Below are 8694 nucleotides of genomic sequence, written 5' to 3'. Positions count from 1 at the left end.
CCTGAAATGGCCATTTTGGTTTTAAAAATATTGTTCTTGGAACTTTGCCCTTCCTATCTCTCTAGGCTGGAGCAGAACTCTCTGTTTATTCCTTAAAGCAGCTATTGCTGTATGCTTCAGATGCTTTGGGATGCCAAGTGCTGGAATTCCCAATAACCATAATTTCTTCAGCCTAGACAGATAGGGTTTCTGGGAACTGGAATCCTCAAGCATCTGGAGATGCCAAGCTGGGCAAAGCTACATCAAATTAATATGCAGAAGTACCTCTTTTTCAACCATAATACTGGTGGGGGGGGGCAGGGGAGGGAAGATGGATCCATACAATAGCTGCTACTCTCTATATAACAATCAGAGTTGTGGTCCCCATATGTCTAAAGAAAAAGTTTGAATTGTTTTCAGATGAAAAAATCAGAAATCCAAGAATGAGAATATTTTGTAGTAGAGTTTGCTACAGCAAAATATAAATGGGGGGAAAAAAAGTCTGCCTCCAAAGACACCAAGTTATTTGAGGAATTGCCTCTCCCCAATTACATCTTTTCTTCATCTTTTACTTCTTTTGTTGTTTCTTCAATTTAATTTTAACTCCTGTGACTTCCTGCACTGCTCTGCAGTTTTTCCAGCAACATTTTTCAGAAGTAGTCTGACATTGCTTCCTTCTTTCTTGGGTTAAGAGAGTGTGACTGGCCCAAAGTCACTCAGTATGACTCATGGTCTCCTCAATTCTAGCCTGGTGCTTTGACCACTACCCCAAACTGGCTCTTTCAATTATGTCTATCCATCTGGCAGAAAAGTTCCAAATCCAAATTTCTTACCAGATGCCACCTGATAGGACCCAGGAAGAGATCCTCTTCTGTCATGTCACCTTTCATTTGACTTTTCAAAAGGTCTTAAAGCTATGCTCCCCGCACACACACACATCCTTACCCAGGTTTGGAGATCTGGAGGAGGATAGAGCCTATACAGTGATTATGGTGATTGGTGCACTTTTTTTTTTATACCTCAGCTGTGATTAAGTTTTTATATATTTATAGCAGTACAGTATTTATATAGATTTATGTATAATGTTTATATTACATTTGGATTGGAATTGTAAGCCTGATGATGTCATATATTTGAGGTGGGTGGCTATGTAAATGGAAATAATAAATACTAATAAATGTAATGGTAGTATTATTATTATGCTGTTGTAAACCCTCCCAGAGTCACTTAGGTGAGATGGTGGTGTACAAATTTAATAAATAAGTTGACACAGGCAAATCTGAGGATACCCCATTGTGAGGCAGCCTATTTTTAAAATTAATTTATTAGCATGTTTTTATTGCTTTTGAAAGCTCCAGCTGAGTTGATTTAGCTCAATTTGTTGGGCAGATGCAACTTTAAATGTATGGGGGAAAATGAACCAGGCTCTTATGTATATAGGCATGACTGTGGGTGTAGGTGTGCTTAATTGGAGTTTTGAAGGGCTTCTGTGACCTTTTAAGGATAAAATAGTGAACAACAACAAAAGCAAATTGTATTTTTATCCTTTTTCCACTATCCACAGTGCAGGCAAAATAACCCTGCCATCATTTTCTGGTAAAGGGTCTTGATTTTCTTTTATTTCTTAAAAGACTGTGTACAGTGCAGTTCCCTCCGTATACATATAGTAATAATATATTATAAACTTTGATTATGGACAAAAATATTAATTTCCTAGCCACAGGTGAAACATGATGATTTTAAAAATAAAAAAAAATAAAAAAATGGCAGGTTCAAATACAGTTAAACTATTCCTTGTCCTCATTAACAAATAAATCATGTTTATTTCATTGGAGCCTTTTTGAAAGTTAGTATGTTTAAAATCTCAGCCTAAAGCTACAATCCTGTACAGCCAGTTCTCTGTATAATTATACACCAGTGAGACTTATTTCCGAGTATTCTTTTGTATTATTTTTTATAACAGCAATCACTCCTCGGGAGAGAAAAAAAATGGGGGCTGATTTTTTTTAAATCAACAATTCTTCAGCAAATTATATCCTATACTATGAGGAAAGAGTCGGAACCGGGAAGGCAATCTTGAAAGGGGAGGGAGATAAAACACACGCGCGCGAGCGAGCGCGCGCGCGTACACACACAAAAGGAATAATGCAGTTGTAATTATGAACCAAATAGGAATTTTCACAATCAGAAAATGCATGTGAAATTATTCCAACAGAGAATAAGGAACCAGCGAATACTGTTAATGAAATCGTAGGTTTCCTCCCAATCCCCGTAAAATCCCCTAGGCGGTCATTTTAAAGAGAACTTGGAAGAAAGTCCCATTTATTTCAACGAATCTTTCCAATAGGATGCTAGGGCAAAATAATCGGGGCGCCGGAGCTGTTGGGAAGGAAAGGTTTTTTAATAAAAGAAAGTTCCCAGGATACAAGCTTACATATGGCTTTTTTTTTTGCAGCCTATTATGTGACCATTTTCTCTTCAACATTAATTATGCGCAATTACCTTCCCCTGCCGCGCCCCGCTCCCCGTCCTTTTTCTCAACCTGCCCTTTCATAAGGCAGCCGAGGTCACAAGTCGGTTTGTGAGTCCAAATCGTCTTAACTTCAAGCGGGCTGTGATTTGCGTGTTGGGGGACCAACGTTTGAGTTTTCAGCAGCCTACTTAATCACCACGACCCACGATGCGGTCCCTGTCCAAGAAACAGCCCCCAGCCCCAAAAGGAACGAGGAGGAGACTCTTCTCGGCTTGACTTAGCTGCTTCCCCCTAATGTAGCCTAATTACTTATAAACTCTGGAAACAATTTGCTTGCCATCCTTTGAAATGAAACAGACAAGTTGGCCACGCTAAGGGCTGCAGAATGGCTCTCTAATTGTTTTCTTTATACGCGACAACGATGAGAAATCTGGGTGGAAGGCTTGGGAAAAGAAATTAGAAACTAGTCCAAGCGCATTTAAGTAGGTGGTCATGAAAAAGGTCGGGCGAGGAATGTAGGGTACAGGTGGGCGACTGTGTTGACAATTCAGGCTTGTGGAAATTAAATAATGCTCCTCCCCCATCCCTCCCCTCAGACAGCAGATCTGATCGGGAGGTGAAAGAAAGAAGAGGGACCTGAACGTCCAAGATGGAGGGCGCAGGTAGCAAGTTCTAGGTGAGTCGGGGTAATCCAGGAAAAAAGAAGGGGAGTTCAGGCTGCGCCGTTGCTGCTGCCATCCCCAGATGCCCGTGAAGACTAGCCCAGTTTAGGTTGCCTCCAACAGGCAAACAGACAGGTGCTGAGTCCCCAGGGGCAGTCAAGAACTGGCTTCAGTCAAGAACTGGGATTTGAAGAAGAGGCTGGACAGCCATTTGTCTGAAATGATATAGGGCCTCCTGCTTGAGCAGTGGGTTGGACTAGAAAACCTCCAAGGTCCATTCCAGCTCTATTCTGAATTGGGGGGGGGGCTGGCCTCCCTCATTGCCCCTGGCAAGCCAGTGCAAAGTTCCATGCTTGCAAGTGGCGAGGGTGAGAAAGGATCTCCAATAGGGCTGGACCCTCTTCTCTCCTCTTTTCTTTCTAACTAGCGCAGAACCAGGTCCTCCCGTGGCTGATTTTGAAGAGGCGGCGGGAAAACATCTGCGTGTTTAGCAGAGAATATCCTAACATCTCTTTGGGGATCCGGGAATTTATTTCTCCCCTGGCTAGAGAAGCGCAAGGGTGAGCTCCCAGCGCGGAGCCCCAAGCGCATTTACCGGAAGCGACGTCCATTGAAATCAGCGGAACTTACTTCCAATAATCGCGGGGCCTCCCGGGCCGTGGATGCCCTCAACGCCAGTGGGCGAGGCCTGAGCACGCCTCGTGCGTCACTCTCCCGCGCTTAATATAACTTCGCGTCCCGTCTCCGGTAGGGAGCTTAACCTCCACTGAATGCTGTGGCTGAGCCCGATTGCCGTCATCTCTGATATTAGGCAGGATTTCCCGTCGCTCCTTTTAATATGCGACCCTCGAAGGAGTGAAACCTCGTCCCCCCCCTCCAAAGGGACCCCCTTCCCTTGCTTCCCGCGGGGATCCCACGGGTTTGCGCCCGTTTCAAGCCGGTGCCTTCGCCACCCACCTGCGCTGACCCGATACTCTTTTAAGAGGCAACAAGCGGAGAGAGAGAAAGATGCGGGAGACGCTCAGCAGTAGCAGGAGTCTCTCGCCTTCTCAATGGCTATTTGCGCCTCTGCACTCCGCTGGGCCCAGCACTTCCCCGCCTGTCCCTTGTTTATTTGGATGTCATCTTCCTAACGTGGCAGAAACGAAGTGCGCTCTCAATCTGCGGCTGGCGAGAGGCCACTTTCGCCTTTCGCTCGGAGGTGCGCGCCAGTAACGAGCCAGGCAGAGACCGGCTTAAGACGTGAGCTTTTCCCTTGTCTTTGTGGCCGTCATCTCTCCTTTAGAGCCTTGGCCTTTCAATAAATCTGGCGCTTACTACCCCAAATCCCCAAATAAAACTACAGAGGACAGAAAACCCCGGTGTTATTTTCTTTCTTGTCTGCCCGCTCTGCGTTTCAGTTTCTTCCCACCCGCCCCGGCCCCCGCCGTCTCCCCGGAATGTATTTCCAACTCTTAAAACACTTGGTCCCGGTGGCTGTATTTTCTACCCGGGACCCCACAATTGGTTCCTTATCCCATGAATTATCCCCACGTAGTGATCTGTATCTGGCAGTTGTTCTCCCACGGCTAAGCTTGTCCCGTCCGGTCACACCAATTTGCTGGAGCGAGGCTCCCGCGCTATAGTTTCCTTATTCCGGATTTCAAAACGCTGGTCCTTGGTACGTTTTTACTGTCGAGGGCTAAGGTTCAAGTCTTTGCTGTTAAGGGAGTGGGGAGTAATTTAGTGGTTGTCTGGCGCCCGACTTTACAAAAGATCGTTTCTTAAGACTCTTGGGAACGAGTCCCAGCGAGCCTTCCAAGCGAAGGGGGTGCGGCAGTGGCAGGACAACGACCACGAGCGCCCCTTCGCCTCCTTCTCCCCCACAACTTCACCCACTCAGAAGAACACAGCCGCACGGAGGGAACAAGCCAGCGCCGGTTTTAGCTGCAAATAAAATCGCCTTCGAGTTCTCTGTTCCGGTTTGCAAGCGAGAGAGGTTTCATTAAAAGGGAAGTTGCAGACTGGTGGACTGGTCACCTCTCCGCCAGGTCTATGTGAACGAGTACCTCGATAAGAGAGGTGAGTCAGGAAACGAGCCATTTCGCTGAGACAATGATGTGGTTTTGCTTCCTTCCTATAAAAAAAACAAAAAACAAAAAACGAGCAATTTATCAAATCTGCCTGTCACTGCTCCCCCCCCCGTCCACTTTTCATATGGATTTCCCTTCACTAGGCAGTTAGCATGTGAGGCCCCACAATCACCACCGATTCAGCGATAAATGTGTGTGTGTGTGTGTGTGTGTGCGTAGATCCACATCCACACACGCACACACATACATACATACATACATACATACATACATACATACATACATACTACGCGTTTCAAAAACCAAAGTTGCCCCACCCACTCATGCCAGACACGTTTAATCATTAATCATTGTTTAGGACAGAAGTGGGCGGCCGAGAGACCCAATTTTTTTAATAAAGAAAGGGTCACCACTGCCCAAATTTCAAAAACTGGATTGGGCCCCACCAAATAACTGGACCTTGGGAGCTACCCGAAAAGGCATTGGACAAATTACTCCAAGAAATGAAACAAGGAAGAAACACGGTTGTGGGTGTTTCTTTTGTCTTTCGTTGTTTGTCTGGCAACAGGAGACTGTCCGACCTCTTCTCAACACACTTTAGACTGATTTATGCGACCCAGAGTATTTCTAGTGATTCTGGAACTTTTCATCTTAAAGCTGTAAAAAAAAAAAAGCAGGAAGGAAGGAAGGGAAGGAAGGAAGAAATTAAATTTCTTAATAACATTTATTCTCAAATTCATAGTTGCTTTTTCATTTGATAAAAAAACATCAGAACTAATTGTTTTAAATATTTTTTTAAAAAATCAGAAAAGCAGCTACCTACAACCATGCTGGGGGTCGATGAGTATAAAAATAAGTATTTGGGAGGAAAAGGAACAGCGTTTCTCTGACGTCTAGAAAGGACATAATTTATTTGTCCTGGTCGCATTACCATTGTTGGAAAAGGCTTCGTAAACAGCGAAAGGGGGAGGGGCAGGAAAAGCCATCCTGCAGGTCATTTTGCTCCTCCCCCCATCTGTAATCAATCACTGCCCCCCCCCCAAAAAGCAAAAATACTGTAAATATTCCATAGATTAAAATGCAAATAAAAGGTAGAATATGAAGCATTAACATGACAATCAAATATTTAATAACTGTAAATCAGGAGGGGTTTTGTTGTTGATGCAGCTGTTGTTTATATGTTTTTTTTAAAATGTTAATGTAAGATATGTTCTATAAATAATTTCTAAGCTGAGAGTGATTTTTCATTATTTTAACCAAGATTTCCTGGCATGAAATATTATTCCTCCTCTCTTTTAAAATTATTTTGGATGAACGGCTCATTTTGATTCATTTATTGTGGGTAGGGAGAAGGAAGAGGAAGTCCTCCGAAAATGTAATTCAAACATAGCATAACATTCGCCTGGTGATCCATATCAAGCGGTTCTTTCGAAATACAGCCAAAAGTGTTTGTTTATATAGCTGCAGTACTGATGGAAAGGCGGCTGGAGGTGGGAGAAGGATTAGATTTATAAAAATAGGAGAATCTCACGAAAGTGACTTTTACTTTCAGACTGAAATAAGAACCAAAGGAAGGTGCAGCCCCAAAGCTGTGACATAGACCGAAACCAAGCAGCTTCGCCTGGCGGGTACCTTTTCTTCCAAAATGCTTCTTATTCTTTGTTCTCCCTCAAAAAAAAAAAAAAAAAGGAAAAAGGAAAGCTAGGTGTTGTTTATCTACTGCTGCTGGCAATTTGGCAAATTTTCACTGCTAGTCTAAGTCAAGGACATTGGAGTGCAGAGGATTCCCCCAATCTACTCAGCTAAAATTGGTGCCTGTGTTAACATGATTAGCTCCCCTCACCATTCAGAGAGAATGGGTGCAATTCTGTGTTTATGCTAGCAATTCCATCGACTCTGAAGTCTAAAAACACCCCCCTCTTTTTGGTGCGGGGGCGTGTCAGGGGTTGGATTGAAAGGAGAGGCGCGTTCTTATTTCTTATCGGGATATTGGAGCATCTTTCTGCCTTCAATTAAATCTCCCTTCTCAGGCAATAAGTATTCCCAATAAGTCTTGTGCCTTAATTCTAAGGGAATTTGTCCGGACTCAGGTATCACAGAAGTGAAGTTGGCATTTCGCAAACAGGCCTGGGGACACCAGATTAACTGGAGGTGTGCTTGGGTGGTGCCTAACCAAAGCGGCTACGATCAACTGTTTGGACAAGGTGAAATTTAAAGCTCGACCAAGGTGGGAATGGGAGTTAAGTGCAGTACGATGCTCAGAGGCAATTTTTACCTAAAGAAAGATATGCAATTTTATTTCGCAATCAAGTAATTCCTTTTTTTAAAAAAATGAAATGTGTTGTCTGGCATTGTTTTTACTTATCCGTCACATCCAAAAACCGGGGTGATGGGGAGGGGAAGGATGATTAAGAGAAAGGTTATCGAATGCAGAAAAGAGTTCCCAATTTCCAAAACCTGGGCTTTGAACGCGACAGGATCTTTTGGATATTCCTTCATTGCCCAGACTGAACAAACAAACTTGGTACCGTTGAGAGATCGCTGCACGATCCCGAGAGGACAATTTAAAGAGGGGAGCAGGAATGACGCATTGCAATCAGGATCTTTTCGGTTCCCTTGAAATCAACAGGATTCGCGGTCAAATCAAAGGGTTTACAAGTCCATTTTCGGCTCCGCAAAAACACATTATCACATCAACGGCTCTCCTTTCTATTCCCACTATTTGCAACCTCCTGGATTTATTTCTTTGCGGAATGTCCTAATCTCACGCCGAGCCAATATGCCATTCTGTTTAGCTAGCCAGGATTTCCCCCCACCCGCTTGCCAGCTGTAACGGGACCATTTCATGAGGATGAGCTGGGAAGGGTTGGTCCCAGTTTCCAGTTTCAGAAGGCAGGCTGCTTTACTCTTTCTACTCAGCTAAGGGGACGAAACAGTGTATCATCAGCTACCTGGATGGAAATAGACAGAGAGCTGGGAGGCGATCCGCCTTAAATTTGCAATCCACATTCATTAAGCGGAAAATACTAGTGGCAGAAAAGCGGGGTCTCGCTTTTAGAGCTAGGAAAAAAGGCCGGTGCTGAAGATAGTTCCCAGATAGTGTGTCTGCCAATTACTCTTTGGTGCTCCCTTCATCAAGAGAGGGGGGAAAGGGGGTTGTTGCAAGGAACGGGGAATATTAAAGAGAGAAAGAGAAGGGGAGGGCATGTGCTTATTCACTACTTTCCCCTGCCCACTTGTGACAGCGGAGCATACTTCTCACCAGGCAGGACTATTCCTTCCTTCCTTCCTTGAAATGCAAGGCAGGAAGCGGTTCTGAATTTCAGCAAAAAGTTTGCCTAAACGTCGGAAAAGAAAGCGAAGAAAATGTCGATTTTCCTGTACAATCAGGTACCGTACACAAGAATACCCTCACTCACTCACCCAACCAACCCCCAGTTCAGAACAGCTCTTCTGCTTCTGTGGGGTTTGTGTGTGCGCGCGTGTGTGTATGTGTGTGTGGATACAC

Source organism: Natrix helvetica (assembly GCF_964273705.1).
Source record: "Natrix helvetica genome assembly, chromosome: 2".
NCBI lineage: Eukaryota > Metazoa > Chordata > Lepidosauria > Squamata > Natricidae > Natrix > Natrix helvetica.
This window is presented reverse-complemented; position numbering follows the sequence as displayed.